The sequence below is a fragment of the Cydia splendana genome, chromosome 3 (assembly GCF_910591565.1).
Source record: "Cydia splendana chromosome 3, ilCydSple1.2, whole genome shotgun sequence".
NCBI classification, from domain to species: domain Eukaryota; kingdom Metazoa; phylum Arthropoda; class Insecta; order Lepidoptera; family Tortricidae; genus Cydia; species Cydia splendana.
In genome coordinates this window covers 7,488,310-7,506,637 of record NC_085962.1, presented here as the reverse complement: position 1 = coordinate 7,506,637, position 18,328 = coordinate 7,488,310, and the positions used below count along the sequence as shown (strand labels likewise).

At 37.2% G+C, this 18,328-nt stretch overlaps 1 long non-coding RNA gene across 1 annotated transcript in view; it reads left to right on the top strand.

Moving 5' to 3' along the window:
* LOC134806469 (uncharacterized) overlaps window positions 1-16,275 on the top strand; it is a 200,981-nt gene extending 184,706 nt beyond the window's left edge. Inside the window, exon 2 of the long non-coding RNA XR_010146534.1 lies at window positions 15,828-16,275. This is a non-coding gene — a long non-coding RNA (uncharacterized LOC134806469). The remainder of the gene's footprint in view (window positions 1-15,827) is intronic.
* Window positions 16,276-18,328: the final 2,053 nt, after the last annotated feature.

Genomic DNA, 18,328 nt, shown 5'->3' with positions numbered 1-18,328 from the left:
GAAGTTCATATGTTCGTATTACGTTTTTCTTTAGAGAAAAACCAGTCAAGCCAGTCAATTTCGCGTTTTATGCCTTCCGCAGCGCGTCATTTTCAATTCACGATATCAATATGCACAATTTTATGGCTTGGTATGCTTATCGAACAGTTTTTTATCTAGTGTATGTGACAATATGATGCTATAGAAAAAACACCTACTTACCTACTATTTCAAGATTAGAAAATAAATGTAGTATTTTTTTAATAAAACATATGAAAGTTAATTCATGTCGGCCTATAGTAACTATACCCTTAGAATAAGTGGTTGTTTCAAAAATACAAACTGTAATTAATATAAAGTAAGGCTAATGGTAACATTCCATTTCTAACCGCAGCTGCACTACCGGTACTGAACGCGTCGTAGTCATTGTCAATTTCCATAGTAAAATTGACAGTAATGCAGCTTCGGTTAGAAATGGAATGTTACCTTATGTAAACGCGGTAAGGTGAAGCGGGGGTGGCCGAGTGGATATAACGTCGGACTTTCAATCCGGAGGTCGCGGGATCAAATCCTGGCTCGTACCAATGAGTTTTTCGGAACTTATGTACGAAATATCATTTGATATTTACCACTAGCTTTTCGGTGAAGGAAAACATCGTGAGCAAACCTGCATACATCTTCGAAGAAATTCAAAGGTGTATGTGAAGGCCCAATCCGCATTGGGCTAGCGTGGGGACTATAGCCCAAGCCCTCTCGCGCATGAGAGGAGGCCTGTGCCCAGCAGTGGGACGTATATAGGCTGAATTATTATTATTATTTTATAAGGCTAAGTACCTACGAATATACAGTAAGGATATAACATATATCATCTGCGATGTAAAGGTCCTACAGGAAAGTGCCGAAATTAATTAAGTTGAATTCCGTTTTTCGGTCCGCTCCACGTCTTAATTAATAGTCCCCGAATCTTTTGAACCAGGATACAATGACCACTCGTTATCGTGGACCATTGTCCCGCCCTGTCCAGGACTTATCCCGATAATTAATTAATAATTAAGGGCCACTCTATTGTCCTTTAATTTCCGTCCTTAATTTCTTTAATGCGTAGGTACCTATTGTGCTCACGACGTGTGAAATACAAAGGTTTTTGAAATCATACCTACTTAACCTAATTTAGTTTTGGGTGATAGGAAATTGGGGTGTTACAATTTTTTTCTCAATAATAGGTTTTGTGGTTAGCATTGTAGTCGTTAATATTTCAAGGTGCGTCCTTGAGCTCTATTAGATGTTGTTTGAAGCCAGTGACACAGCAAATATTGTGAGGCAGCTGTTATATCACAAAACTTACATACAATACTTACATACAATAGTTATTTGCCACATTAACGCATGCCGAATGGACTAAATAGAGTTGCCGTGAAAATCAATAACATTTTTTATTCATAAATTATCATTAAATGTATTATAAAATATTAGGTACACGTGAATATATAATTATCTTCAAGCTCCTTCACCTCATTCAGGGCGGGATAAATATGAAATGTCCAAATGTCCTCCTTTATCAAACATATGGCAGAAACTAGGTACATCTCAACGGCGGTGGAACCGCTCACTAAGCACCATACTGGGCTGGCTGAGATGCAGGATCAGTATCGCCGTTATACGCGCCACCAGCATGTGCATCCGATGCACGCCACCGCTTTAAGTCCACTGCCAACCTGCCAGGTGGCTTAGGTTCGACGACGGTGCCGCCCTTCCACACATCGACTAAAACCCCTTTTCCTCCTTCCTTTCTTTTTTTTCTTTTTTTCCTTTTTTCCTTTTTTCTACGTATGTATTATCTACCCCTTTGCCTATGTATTATGATTTTTATGATTTTTATTATTACTATATTAAATGGTAAAATTTCATTTTTGGTACAAGCTTTTATCGCTGTCTGTACTTTTCTTACGACAGACAACTAATACTCATCGAGACAATTCTAAAAACCCCTAACACAATTAGGTTGCGTTGTTTCATCCCAGAGTTCCTATGGCCACCTCTTGTCTCCATCATCAGATCAGGTCGACAGTACCATATTATTGTATTGTCATCAGAACTACATGCAGCTGCCAATTTTCATTACATCTTAGATTCCATTACATCGACCTAATAAAAGCTTGTTAAGGCCACCTCCTGTCTCCATCATCAGATCAGCTCGATGGTACCATAATATTGCATTGTCATCCGATTTATACATGCATGCAAAATTTCAGCTCAATCGGAAACCGGGAAGTGGATCAAAAGCTTGCAAGATTTGATTACATAGTTACATACAGTACGTCTACCATCAGTTTTGACATTGACATATACGCTCACGTCTACGTAATTTACTTTCTATGCATCTCGCTCGTACTCGCATATGCGAGCAATAGTGCAAGCGAGATGTACAGAAAGTAAATTACGTAGACGTGAGCGTTATGTCAATGTTAAAACTGATGGTAGAGGCTCTGGTCGACCTAATAAAAGCTTGTTAAAAATTAAGGTAGGTATGTAATTTTCCGTTGAAGTACCTATAACTTTTTCACAACTTAGTATAATATTTTGGATATACTGTGAAATTGCGCTTATATTGTACAGAAAAAGGAAAAAAACGGAGGTTTGCTAACGTGGGTTACAATATAGCAGGCTTAAAAACCTTATTTAAGAAAAGAAGGTAACTAAACACAAAGGTGAATATCAGTAACTAGTAAACTACCGCATCGTAAATAAGCTGAATCGCAGACAGGTGTGAATTGCAAAAAATATACGGATACCCGCATCCCTTGGGTGCCGTTAATGAATTGGACCAAAGTAAATACGTATATGTGCACTTATATACGTATCAGTGTTAAGGGTGGTTTACACAGTGCAAGTTGCTGCCTAGTGCCACTTGCACCATCTCACTAACCCGGGGTTAACCGGTAAAACGTGAAGTTACTTTGGTTACCAGTACAATATGACACCCCCGGATTAGTGGGATGGTGTAAGTGCAAGCTTGCCAGTTGACAAGTGTCACCTGTTGTTTGTAATTTTCATAGTAGATTTTTTTAATTTAAGTACCTATTAAAAACATATTTATAATTTACGTGTTTTAACGTTTTTTATCGGTGAATTACACTTAGGTACTTATAAGTAATTTGATAGGCACGTCTTCGGTTGTTTATTTGTGCTACGTTTTTTATACGACGTTGGTGTCAAACAATACTGCAGCCCGCCTGTGGCAAGCGATTGTAGTAGCCTATGGACGCAATTTCAATCGAGGACCACGGAGTCCTTGTCTACTGCTCCTGAAATACCTTCTACATCACATTTTCCCATACATAATGTAAGTAAGTATATTAATGCAAAGGTAAGACAGCCCGCCCACATAAGTACAACTAAATCCTCAAGGGTCTCGAAAGTGTATAGAATAAGAATAAGAATAAGAATGTTTATTACCACAAATAATAAATTACAATCATAGATATTTATTTGAAGATATTCTAGTCATAAATTACACAAAACTAAAATTCATTTAGAACATAGGTACGTACGTTTCCAAGAATGTCTCTATTCTAAAATTAATAGTAGAACATGTTGTTAATTGACTTAATTTATAAGAATAAAAATAAAATACTTACACGTAAATATGTGCACTTACACAGCACGTATCACGCACGTATTAGGGGGATGATCAAATCGACCGATTTGATCAGAAATGAAATTGCCGTCAATCTCCAATTTAATCACCAATTTTAGATTTATGGTGATATTAGAGCCCTCTAAATTGAAAAAAATGCCCCAGAACGAAAATACGGCGTCACAAATTGGTATTCTTGCGTCCGCACCTCATTTTATTGGTAATATCGGTCATTATCGGCGCTTGAGTTCGGCGAGCTAAACTGGCGTTTGCGTCCGCACGTCCTGATTCGATCGGGCAATTTAATCAGATTGGCGAAAATTTGACTAGTCTGGATACGCCATAACAAGTGTCACCTTGTCAGTTAAATATGTATGTAAAATCAAACATCTAAAACAAGATTTCACTGTCACATCTCATGCTCCCAAACTCTCATGGTATAATAATATACTCCGCCTGGTACTCCATTCCCGTCTTTTCTAGGTCACCTAACTGACACGGGCCTACGTCATCATGCGACAGCGCTATATGATAATATGCGATAGCGCTATATATAGCGGCCATGTTGTTGTAACTAGTGATGGGCGACCGGAAAGTTTCCGTTATGGGAAACTTTCGGTAACGTAATTTACCGAGAATATTTCCGTAATATTCTCGTGATGGGAAAGATATGGAAATTTATGTTTTTTGATGGTCAAAGTACATTTTATTATACAAATGACTTCTAAAGTTATAACACAACATGAAAATATAATTACTGAACTAAATAATAGATTCCGAATAAATTACCATAAATTCTCGTAAATTACTGACCAATTCACCATGCAAATTAAAATAAAACTGGGTATTTACTACATATAGATTTGTAAGAGAATTAAAAAAGTGTTTGGTCTAGTCTAGTTTCATAAAAGTAATAATAGTATATGTACCTAAATATTTTGAGTCATGCACGGCACGGGTCAAGCGCTCGGGCGTCAGGTACGCGCAGGTACCTAGTCAAAAATCCCACGCTAGGGATAGATAAGGATAAAACAAAAGGGTTAAACTTAATGTTACTTCAGTTCTGTTTTAACTACCGTGGCAAAAACATCCTAGCAAATAGTAAATTTGTAATCGCGATATTGTGATTTGAGTCAGTTTGTAACCGAATGGTTCACCATGAAACCAAAGTCAGTTATTCATCAATATTTCCGAAAAAAAGAAGAACTAGGAAAAGATGTCCACGAGTGCAAATTTTGTGACTTAAAATACCGTGCAGTGAATGCTACAAGGATGAAAAATCACATATTAACATGCAAAAAAGCCCCAGACAACGTAAAAGCATTGTTTAAAGCAGCAAACCGAATTGAAACAGAGCCTGAGTCAGTGGCCTTACATATTGAAAATGAACACGCAGAAAAAGAAGAAATAGACACTGCTATTGCACGTGCGATATATGTATCTGGTTCGCCGCTCTCAATGCTCGAACATCCTCTTTGGGTAATAGCATTGAATAAACTCAATCGGGAATACACGCCGCCTGGCCGAAAACGTCTTTCAACAGTTCTTCTTGACTCTGAGTACAACGTGACAAAGGATCATATAGAAACCACAATAAATAATTCAGAGGTTCTTCATTTGGCTGTAGATGGCTGGTCAAACGTCAGAAACGAAGGTATTCTGAATATTATTATTTTCACCCCAAAGCCGTACTTCCATTCTTTTGTAGAAACGAAAGCCAATCGTCAAACAGGCGACTATTTAATGTCTGTATTAACGACAGTTATTGAAGATTTGGGACCTGCGAAATTTACAGCCATTGTCACCGATAATGCGGCAAATATGAAGAGATGTGGCTTGCTACTTGAAGAAAAGTATCCAAATGTATTGTGGAATGGATGTTTAGCCCACACGTTGCACTTGCTTGTGTCAGACATTTTGAAAATCAAAAGTATTGCAAAATTTCTGTCAAAAATAAAAAGGATAATTAAAACCATCAAAAAGTCACATCTTCTGACCGCCAGCTTCCATGAAATATCAAAAGAGAATAATTTGAATGTCAGTCTTCAACTGCCTGTGAGGACCAGATGGGCAAGCTACAGTCATTGTTTGGACAATTTCATCACGTCCAAAGTTGTCCTGCAAAACATGGTCGTCAATGGAAGCGAAGTCAATGTATTATTCACGCAAAATTACAGACAACTGATACTCGACGAGGCTTTCTGGCTAGAAACCAAACAGATACGAGATTTCTTTGAACCTATTACCAAATGGATAATAACACTCGAAGGAAATTACTATTCTGTTCACAAGATACATCAATGTTTCTTAGAAATCAGTGCAAATCTGCAAAGTGATTTAGTCCAGGAAATCCTGAACAACAATTCCCTGGAAACTCTTAAAACGAAGTTTGAACAAAGGAAAGAAACCGCTCTTAAACCAGTCCATTTTGCAGCGTGTATTTTAGACCCTACTAATAAGGGTCGTGATTTAACGAGCTCTGAACACATGGATGGCTGTGAAGTCATCATGAAAATATTTGAACTCAATGATGGAAGCCCTGTAACTGAAATGTTCAGTGAACTTTCACAATACAAAAACGAGGAAGGCTTATGGAGTCGCCAATTCACTATAAACGTGGCGGATAAAATGTCTCCGATATCCTGGTGGAACAGTTTTTATGCTCAGACCAAGCTCGGGAAAATTGCTCAGAAAATTTTGACAGTTCCTGCTACTTCTGCTGCAGTAGAAAGGTCTTTTTCTACATTTGCAAATATTCACACAAAAAAACGCAACAAATTGACGACAGAGAGGGCGGGTAAAATAACATTAATATCGCACAATTGGCGCTTAATGAATAAACCACCAGAAAGGGATTCACCGTCCACTTCTTCGTTCTCATCAACGGACCAAGAGCAAGTGCTATCAGAATCGAGCGACGATTCTGATATGTCTAGTGATGATTCATCAGATTTTTCCGATTCAGATGCAGAAGTCGGCAACGATAATGAAACTAATGATATGTAACTAATTATAAGCCAAACTGTTGATACATAGTGGGAAATCCCTTTTAAAAATATTGATTAATATTATAACATGTTTTTGTAGATAATCCATTATTGATTTTTGCAAATTAATCTCTTTCTAGATCTTTGTACATTAAATTTGGAAATAATTGTCATTTTTATGATTATCTCTTAAGTTTATTATGTTTGGCATGGTAAATATCTGCAATGTTGTTTAAAGTTGCGTTACGTTGTAGGAAATATATTTTTATCATATTGATTCATATATTATTATAATTGTAGGTTTATTTCTGATTTATGATAATTCATTAATCATTTTAAAATGAAAAATAAAGACTTACTACAATTTTATTGATTGATAAGTTCTTAAGTTTCGGCATGATAAATATAAGAAAAAATGTTGATTTTGGGTAAAAATGTTGTTTTTTTTTACAATGTTGATTAATATTATATCATTATTTATTTTTATCTATTATACATTACTGATGTAAAAACTTTAAATTGTAGTCTTTTTAGATCTTTGTTGATTTATATACTTTTCACAATTTGTAACAATTTTGTACTATTTGTTGATTTATTTTATATCATATAATTACAAAAATATTAAATTAAAATATTTTTTGTTTTATTTCACTTAAACCTTGGGAGCGTTATTTGGAAAATAACAAAATGTAGGCGTCGGAAAGACGCTAAAAACAAATTTACCAACTTTCTAAGAAATAATTGCATAATGTGGTGCAGTGTAATAACATGTAATGTAATAATAATGCGTAAATCTTATATTTTCATCACTAAATTTAAAGGTTTCAGACACTTAACATAAATTCCCTAGGAAATTTCTATGCAACTTGAGAGAAATTACGGTAATTTACGGTAACTTATGGAAATTTACGTTTTAATCATGTTTAAAGTAATGGCTCTTGGCGCGAGGATAAAGTACTTTGGAATATGTAAATCTTTCGTTATTACGAAAAATTCGATTCCCATATATAAATACAAAGTTATTAAGTAAATTGCCATTTTTGGTAATATTACCGTAATCTTTCCGAGAATATTCTCTCGATCGGAAATATTCTCTGCAATTTCCCATCACTAGTTGTAACGTAGGCCCGTGTCACTCTGGGAATGGAAGACCATGTTTTATTAGACTATGCAAACTCTCATATTCAGACACACGGTGTGCCTAAACTTAGGTACACCCCGCTGCGGGAGAGCCCATCTACTTTACCGCACGCCTGCAGGAGAGTAGTTGGTGCTTTTTGGGTGTATGTATATAGGTGTATATAAACCCTTTCTTTCATTGTAAAAGTAATGTTTCAACTAACCGTCTTCGTCCTATGGGATCTTCCATACTTGCTTTCAATCTTAATCGGAGTTACTGTAAACTTTTATTAATGTTTATTGAAAAAAGGCGAACAATATTTGAAATAATATTATATTTCCCTCGAGAATTGTTGTTAAGAAAACGATCCGACACTCTTTATAAGAGTGGTTTAGAGTAGAGTTTTTTTTTTGTTGTTGTATCATTTGTGTGAGTCAATCGGTCCTCGCTAGAAATACGGGCGGCCGGGTGCTCTTTGTCGGATAGAAGCTATATTATATATGATGTGTCTGATAGGTGCATATTGCAGATTTCTTGGGGCAGGTCCCCGCAGCGAATACGGGCGGCCGTGTCCTAAGTTTCCAGGTCTCCGCCGGGATTGGTGGTTTCATGGTGTAAGTCAGGTAAGCAATTTTATTAGGCCTTATTATATATAAAGGTTTTTAAGGTGTCAATTATATATCTTGGGTATGTTTAGAGTAGATTAGATTCAAAACTTCAAACTATCATTTAGTTTTATTAATTAAGTGAGGTTAAGGTATTTAGGTGATATAGGCGATATAGCATTAATTTAGTTTTAAGTATTATAAATCCACGATCAGTATGGGATTGGGCACATAATACCTTTGTCGAATTTGAATAATTACATGAAATGAGAAGAATTATATATTTTTTGTATGTTTAGAGTAGATTAGATTAAAAACTTCAAACTATCATTTAGTTTTATTAATTCAGTGAGGTTAAGGTAGTCAGGTGATATAGGCGATATAGCATTAATTTAGTTTTAGTATTATAAATCCACGATCAGTATGGGATTGGGCACATAATACCTTTGTCGAATTTGAATAATTACATGAAATGATTAATGCAATGGTAGTGTAGTATGCTTAAATGAAAATACTTATTTCGACGATGATGAACAATGTAAAACTATAAAAAAAAACTTCGATATAAAAGCATTTCAGTCCCGTAATCACTCCGAATTCCTTTGTCAGTTCTCTATCAATTAAATGAATGAATTGATATTAAATACATATACGAACGTTAGAAATATATGCGAAATTCGGTTTAAAGATCTTTATTTCTCAAAAGAATAACAATAATTCAGCTACTTCAGAAAAGAAAACATTGCATAATTGATAATTATATTCAATTAGTGAAAGCTGGAGTACGCTAATGGTATTTTCCAATCCAAGTCTCATTATGGTCGAGTAATAAATACCTAGTCGTTATGTATTGATATTTAATAATTTTTAAACTCTTATAAATCTCAGCACGGCTAGCACATGATTACACGCGGGATAACTCGCGCCGCGAGAGACAGCGATCGCGCGTCACAAATTTCTATCTCCATCTGTCAATTTCTCGATTTTGAAAAGAGTTCCACGCGAGAGTGCCATCTCGCGCGCGACTTATAGTTCGTTTTTTTAGCATTAGAAAAAGGTAAACAATCCTGATGTGTCTTTTAATTGAAAATCACGTTTGAAAAATAGGTCACGGCAAATATGTAACAACTAAGAATCTAAAACGATCATTTATATTCTTCTGCTTTCATAAAATAATAGTTACTGATTTTCATGGTATAATAATATACTCCGCCTGGTACTCCATTCCGAGATTCGCGTATGACCTAACTGACACGCGCCTACGTCATCATGCTGTTTACAGGTTCTCAAACTTTGAAATGTGGGAGAATTTTAACCAACGGTGAAAATTATTTTAACGGCATTAATTTTAAGTTATTCATGTAGAAACATAGTAAAATAAAACAAATCTAATGTATTAAATTAAACTTTATTTATCTATACAAGACAAACGTTTAAAAAACTAATTCACAGTTACACATTAATTACCAAGCTTACGACGTGAAAAGTTTGGAAAACACTGCGACTGCTGACACTGAGCGAGAAGGAAATAACAATTAACACGCGTTCGACAAGGATGACGGTCAGGGCATGAAGTTATCTAGATCCGAATTGTCAAATGTGCACAGCGCTATCCTGTGTTGCCAGTAGTATAAACAGAATTACCCGAAAGTCTGAAATTTCTTTCGTGAATCGGAAGATATTGCTAACGAGTAATTAAAAATGACGTGTTATTGTAAAATTTAAGCTAAAATACATATAAATGAAAATTATAAAATTATAAAGAAATATTTTAACTTATTAACCATAGGTATAATGTACCCATGTAACATGTTATGTTGAAATAAAGTGGCAATGTTATTGTGACGTAGGCCCGTGTCACTCTGGGAATGGAAGACCATGTTTTATTAGACCATGCTGATTTTTAAAAAGCGTTTTTCAATTAAAAGACATGTCAAGATCGCTTACCTTCTTTCTAATGCTAAAAAAACGAACTATAGCGAGTGTGGCCATTTATACATGGAACAAACTTTTCTTTCGTGACAACACTGAATCGATACATAAATAATCGGATACATAATGAATAGTCAGCCTTAGCCAGTAGCCACGATAACTTTGTAGACTACAGTTAGGTAGCTAGTCAGAATGTAGATGTCTCTACGGAGAACTGAACTCGACACTCCTCGGTAACTGTTGGATTTTTATCATCCTATGCGGCTAACAAGCAACCAGTACGGTTACCATCAGTTTGTCACTGACATAAACGCCGTCGAGAACGTAATTTACTTTCTATACATCTCGCTCGCACTCGCATATTAGTGCAAACGGGATATATAGAAAGTAAATTACGTTCTCGACGGCGTTTATGTCAGTGACAAACTGATGGTAACCGTACTGATACAAGATTGAGTACTTGCTACATTTTACGAGACGTTTTAAGACAGCAAAACTTAACTACAACTCTTTATTAACTTAACGAATAAACTCAAGTTTGTTGTATGGGAGTCCCACTTAAATATTTCAATATTTTTCCCGTTTTTTGCGTAATGGTACGGAACCCTTCGTGCGAGGGCCCGACTCACACTTGGCCGGTTTTTTAGTTATACATTTAACTTACTTACTTTTAGATGGAAAAGTATCCGTAAAATTAAATGAAATAGGTACAGCTTTTCGTCACACATCTTTACGTCTACCACCAGTTTTGACATTGACATTAACGCTCACGTCTACGTAATTTACTTTCTGTACATCTCGCTTGCACTAATATGCGAGTACGAGCGAGATGCATAGAAAGTAAGTTACGTAGACGCGAGCGTATTGTCATTGTCAAAACTGATGGTAGACGTACTTATCCGTCGGTTAAAACTAAATTAGGTAAGTAACTGAATTATTCTGTTCAAAAGTCAAGCTTTCAAAAACTGATTCTTTATCACCCAACTACGAAAGTTGGCTGAGTTAACAGGCAGAAGAAGTTTAGTGAAAAAATATTGGATGTTTCTTTCGACTGTTAAGGGGAAAGTGGATTATCACTTCGCAAACGTACTCCCCATTTTCCTCACTGATTAACATCCAGCATACAACATTACAAAAAATATTTAGTTTAATTCCATATAATAACTTGCTACTTCGTTTGACTTTAGGGGAGGAGGGGGCTTGTTGTAACAGTTTTTGGAAAAAGGCCTGTATTGTCTAAAATATGTATAATTTTATGATTTTGAGTAAGAGGGTTTGTAAAGTTCTAGGCACTAATTCCGATAAAAAAAATATTTAAAATGTTTACTTATCTTTTACAGCAGACACTTTTTGAAAAAATGGGAGTTGTTACAACTTACCCCATCTTTGGGGCTAGCTGTAACAGGCTCGGGGCAAGTAGTAACAACTAAAAGAATGGCAACATCTATAAGAATTAAAAAGTTTTTCTTGGTTCACAGTCTTGTATTATTCATTGTTATTCGATCCTATGACCCGCGACCTCCGGATTGAAAGTCGCACGCTCTTACAGGCCACCAGTGCTTTACCAAGCACAAGCGCCTGGGCAATGCTAGAGTAAAGAAGAATAAAAGAATGCACAAAAAACCGCAAGTAATTTGTAATGCACTATACAACGAGTCATAATAATATTATATATGCAAAAATATGCACAATTATTAGAGAGCAATCAAAAATACACACACACTAATATGTTACAACGTGCCCCTGCTTTGTGTTACTACTTGCCCCATGGGCCCATTATGTCTATTTTATTAAATATGTCAAAAACTATAAGCTATAGAAGTATTTAAATAAAAGCAAATGAAAGCCAATTTAATTTACATTGTAGCAATGAAAACACAATGAACAATTAATTTAAGTTCAATTGCCACACTCAACATTTTCGTAAGTATTTTTTCCAATACCTGTTCGAAACAGAGCTCGTGTGCACATCCACTCGCTTCGATGTCTGGCGGGGCAATGACGGTGTTTACGTTATTCCTCGAGTTATAAGATAGTCATTCAGCAAAAAAATAAATTAAAATGTTTTTAATTCCCCGTCAAAATTGAGCGTTACTATTACCCCTGTTACATTAAGCCCCCAGCTCCCCTATTATATTTTTGAAATGTTATTTTTATTATTAAGTAGTTAAAAGCGAAAAAAATGTGAACACAAAAAAGGAACGTGGATACTATCCTCTTAAAGTAATTAACCCATTTTATACTGGGATCGAAGAATTATCTAGGTGCTCATTAGGTACCATCGGAGCCAACTCTCCGGATTTGACTAATTTCATTCGACTCGGCAAGCCGCCAGAGGGTTGTTGCAGCTTTTTACTACATTGAACAGAGGGCCAGAGGACCCATTTGACAAAAAAAAAAACAATTTATTAACAGCCAAATTCGTAAATACTGATTTATTTAGTATAATTAGAGTTAGACCAAGAAAAGTCTTCAGCGATTTTGATAGCCCATTCAATGCAAGTGTTATTTTAAACGTCAAACCGTGACTCTATACGAATGTAAGGTAAGATGAAGTAAGACTATCGCCGGGGCAAGACAAACACTTGTATGGAATCCTCATACTGTTTGTCTTGCCCCGAGCAAAATAAACTATGTCCGTCTTACCTCACCTTACTTTATTGATTTTCATAATTACAAATTACCTACATACTGTATTATGTAGATCGAAATTCTCCATTTTCAAAATGAAAACCAATCTTCTTTGTCTTGAAAAGTTTTGTGAAATTTCCGACAACTTTCGAAACTTTTTGGATAACTATAAAGATAAATTATAACTACAAGGAAACGGCTTTGTAAACTATTGAAAAAACACAAAAGTTAAGTATAATAGATTACGATACAAGTGCGAAGTACCTATTCGCACGTATATCGTACAACGTTTTACAGTAGGGGAGGTAGCGGACCATTGGGCAGTCGGGAGGCCTCGTCCTGATTTACAAGGGGGTGCCCTGGCCTTCCGACTGCCCAATGGTCCGCTACCTCCCCGAAATATTTAAATTTTCGAAGTAGTTACGTAATGTGCTCATTATAGTACAGGGTGCCGTAATGGAGCACCAGATGTACTTACTGTAAAAAAACAAATGTGGTAGTTTTTACGACAGAGAAAACCGAAATTCGCAAATTGCGGGCATTTTGCTCTTTTACTCCAATGAAGACATAATTAGAGTAACAGAGACAGATTTCCACAATTTGCGAACTTCCATTTTCGTGGTCGTAGCCCAGGTACTAATGCGCTTACACGTACGCAGTTTTTAAAGTTGCCTCTTAACGCCAAGACGCCATTTTTAGGGTTCCGTACCCAAAGGGTAAAACGGGACCCTATTACTAAGACTTCGCTGTCCGTCCGTCCGTCCGTCCGTCCGTCCGTCCGTCCGTCCGTCCGTCTGTCACCAGGCTGTATCTCACGAACCGTGATAGCTAGACAGTTGAAATTTTCACAGATGATGTATTTCTGTTGCCGCTATAACAACAAATACTAAAACAGAATAAAATAAAGATTTAAATGGGGCTCCCATACAACAAACGTGACTTTTGACCAAAGTTAAGCAACGTCGGGAGTGGTCAGTATTGGGATGGGTGACCGTTTTTTTTTTTGCTTTTTTTTTGTTTTTTTTTTTGCATTATGGTACGGAACCCTTCGTGCGCGAGTCCGACTCGCACTTGCCCGGTTTTATTATACTTTAATTAATCTGGCAACGTTTCATTAGGCGAGCAACTCCAAAGTGAATTTTAATGCATCTTCGTTGTTCGGAACCTTCCACTTTGTTGTTGCAAGAAAAAAGTTAGAAAACTTGCCGGGTTTTTATTTCAGTTCACTGCTGCTTCGGAATGGCGGATCAGCAAGCCACGGCCTACATTTCTGAGACGTGTCTTACTGCACTGAGGCTTTAAGGGGCCCACTGATTAACAGTCCGCCGGACGGTATCGGCTTGTCAGTAAAGTTGTTCAGAACTGTCAAAATTTTGTTCTAACTGACAGGCCGATACCGTCCGGCGGACTGTTAATCAGTGGACCCCTTTATAATATCAAAGAAGAAATAAACACGAAGACTTGCATCGTCTTTGGAGTCACCGTGCACGTTGGAGGTTCTGCCATCTTGTGGCCTGAATAGGAAACATAAACATGTAGGTACATTGCCAAAGCAAGTGCTACCATATACCGTTCTCGTAAGTTTTCTTGTGCATAGTAAGTTCTGCCAGCTTGTGGGCTACATCGGACCATAAACCCCAGGAGGTCATGCACGCTCCCTATAGGTACAACGTTGCGTTCCTCCAATATTCAGTGCCATCTATTATTATGACCAGAGGTCTAAGCGCCGAACCAAATATTTACATAGAACTGAGACCTGCTACAAAATAACTTAACTTCCATTCAAAAAAATAGGTGGCACTGCGGGATCCAAACCCAAAACCAAAGGTCTAAGTTGTTGTAGGTACACGTTGTTGTAATATAAACGTTTCATGGAATGAACAAACGTTCATTAACAAGCTTTTATTAGGTCGACTTGTATGTAACTATGTAATGGAATCTAAGGTAACTAATTTAACCATCTTCCAAGGATCGTAGCGTCATGAAAATTGGCAGCTGTATGTAGTTCTGATGACAATACAATACCTAATATGGTACTGTCGAACTGATCTGATGATGGAGACAGGAGGTGGCCATAGGAACTCTGTGATGAAACAACGCAACCTAATTGTATTAGGGTTTTTTAGAATTGTCTCGATGAGTATTAGTTGTCTGTCGTAAGAAAAGTGCAGTCAGCGATAAAAGTTTGTACCAAATATGAAATCTTTGCCAAAAACTTATTTTTAAATAAGAAAGATTCAATTAAAGAGTTGAATAACCAAATTAGGTATCATTTTAGCTAAAAATGTATTTTTTTTTTCTGGAATTCCCACAAAAAAAATATCTAGACTATTAAGAGTATTATAAGCTTCGGCCATATTGTACGTCAAAGGCACGTTTTCTCTAGTTCCCCTTAGCATGTTCAATGTGTTCTCTGAAGCAGTATTTACTTGGCGAAATCCGAGTGCTGATCTCAGTGAAAACTGAATCGAGAGACTCCGCGCGTAGCTCTCTGAGAGTCAGAGGGCCTACCGCGAAGCACGTTCGATATGTTGCCTCCCTGTCACACTTACGTACGAATTTACAAGTGGAACAGAGAGGCAACACGTCGAACGTGGTTCGCGGTAGGCCCACTGGAGGCAGGACGGAACGGCCAGCTCAATTGCTGCAATTGCAAAGTCTACAGAAATGTGACTCTTTTATAAAACTTCAAATATTTAGAATGTTTTTAGAGTTCTGTAGCTAAATGGCAAAAAGGGAACCCTTATAGGCATTTTTAGGGGGTGCCATATATGTAACTAAAGATTCAATAAAAAAATTGGTAAAATCAAAGCGTGGCACATCATTCAGAAATAGTTCTTTAAAATTAACATTAAGGTTGGTAAGAGCATTTATGATTCAGTGAACATAAAAACGACGTAGGTACAGTCCGCAGCAGAAGTCAATAAGCGGGCCAGGTGTTCAAAATGATCTTAAGAGTCCTTACTCCTACAGACGAGCGTATTTTGCAAAATGCTTCCTTTTTCATTTAAGATTACGACGTAACTATTAGTATTTATTCAAAAACTGATAACGTACTTAAATAATCATTTCTTAAACTAGGGGCTGAAAACGTTCAAATTTTCATTTTCTCTTTTTGAACCTAAAATAAATGAGTTTTCTTAGGAGTCTTTTTCAAATTTTGCAGTGAGAAGGGTCGTTTCGGTTCTCAATTTTGCAGTAAACAAGAATCATTTGGTACATGAATGATTACAATTCAACTCACCATATCTTGTACGAGGGGCTGACATGCTTGAAAATCGAAGATTCATTTTAAAAAATTGATAAAAAACCTTCCGAGTTTTCTTCATTTTTTTGGTGAAAACAGGGTTACATTACATTTTTTTATCGCAAATTGGACTTATATTTTGCCCCAAAAATAATATTTTATCAAATTGTAACTTTATGTCTACTCATAAAAAAAAAATCATAACTATAGGACCTACCTAGCCGTAAATCTATATTTTTTTAAAGACGTATAAATCACGCTGCACCGACACCGCGCGCTCAGTCTCCGCCGAGTGCGCTTAGGGGACGGACCTGTGCTCGACCGTCAGGCGTTCGTTGCTTTCGTAACCATCGAGAGAGTTCCGAGAAGTGCTGTATACTATGATTAGAAAATCTTGATCCAAGGGTGTACATTTTTTACACCATATTTAATTTTAACAACCGACTCTCGCTTATGTGATAGATTTTCAGTGTTACTTGAATTCTGGTTAGGGTTTGCATTTTTATTATACCCGGACGACCTGGATGATGTCCAGGTTCTCATGATGGAGTCAGGAATGGTCACCGAACTCCTAATCTACTCATCATAACTCCATCGTGTTTGGGCTCAATAGATTTTCCTTGACGAACACCATCGATCTAGATGAAGTCCAGGTTCTCATGATGGAGTCAGGAGTTGGTCACCAGAACTCCTAATCTACTCATTAACACTCCATCGTGTTTGGGTTCAAATGATTTGCCCTGACGAGCACCATCTATCTAGATAAGGTCCAGGGTCATGAGACCCTTCTGGTGACCAACTTCTGACTCCATCATGAGATGGTCACCAGAAGTCCTAATTTACTCATCATAAGTCCATCGTGTTTGGGCTCAATCGATTTGCCTCGACGAGCACCATCTATCTAGATGAGGTCCAGGGTCATGAGACCCTTCTGGTGACCAACTCCTGACTCCATCATGAGATGGTCACCAGATGTTCTAATCTACTCATAATAACTCCATCGTGTTTGGGCTCAATAGATTTGCCCCGACGAGCACCATCGATCTAGATGAAGTCCAGGTTCTCATGATGGAGTCAGTAATGGTCACCGAACTCCTAATCTACTCATCATAACTCCATCCTGTTTGGGCTCAATAGATTTTCCTTGACGAACACCATCGATCTAGATGAGGTCCAGGTTCTCATGATGGAGTCAGGAGTTGGTCACCAGAACTCCTAATCTACTCATTATCACTCCATCGTGTTTGGGCTCAATCGATTTGCCTCGACGAGCACCATCTATCTAGATGAGGTCCAGGGTCATGAGACCCTTCTGGTGACCAGCTCCTGACTCCATCATGAGATGGTCACCAGATGTTCTAATCTACTCATCATAACTCCATCGTGTTTGGGCTCAATAGATTTGCCCCGACGAGCACCATTGATCTAGATGAAGTCCAGGTTCTCATGATGGAGTCAGGAGTTGGTCACCAGAAATCCTAATCTACTCATTATCACTCTATCGTGATTGGGCTCATTAGATTTGCCCTGACGAGCACCATCTATCTAGATGAGGTCCAGAGTCATGAGACTCTTCTGGTGACCAACTCCTGACTCCATTACGAGATGGGGTCAGGAGTTGGTCCCCAGAAGTCCTAATCTATTCATCATAACTCCATCGTGTTTGGGATCAATAGATTTGCCCCGACAAGCACCATCGATCTAGAATCTAGATGAAGTCCAGGTTTTCATGATGGAGTCAGGAGTTGGTCACCAGAACTCCTAATCTACTCATAATAACTCCATCGTGTTTGGGCTCAATAGATTTTCCTTGACGAGCACTATCGATCTAGATGCGGTTGATAGATTATTAATATTATTTTATTTTACATACATACTTACAAATAAAGCTTCATTTGCTTCCCACAAGGATCAAGTAAACCTTATAAATCAACTTCGTTCTAAATAAAAACCGGCCAAGTGCGAGTCGGACTCGCACACGAAGGGTTCCGTACCATTATCTATAAAAACGGTCACCCATCCAAGTACTGACCCCGCCCGAGCCCGACGTTGCTTAACTTCTATCAAAAATGACGTTTACAACAGTATGGGAGCCCCACTTAAATCTTTATTTTATTCTGTTTTAGTATTTGTTGTTATAGCGGCAACAGAAATACATCATCTGTGAAAATTTCAACTGTCTAGCTATCT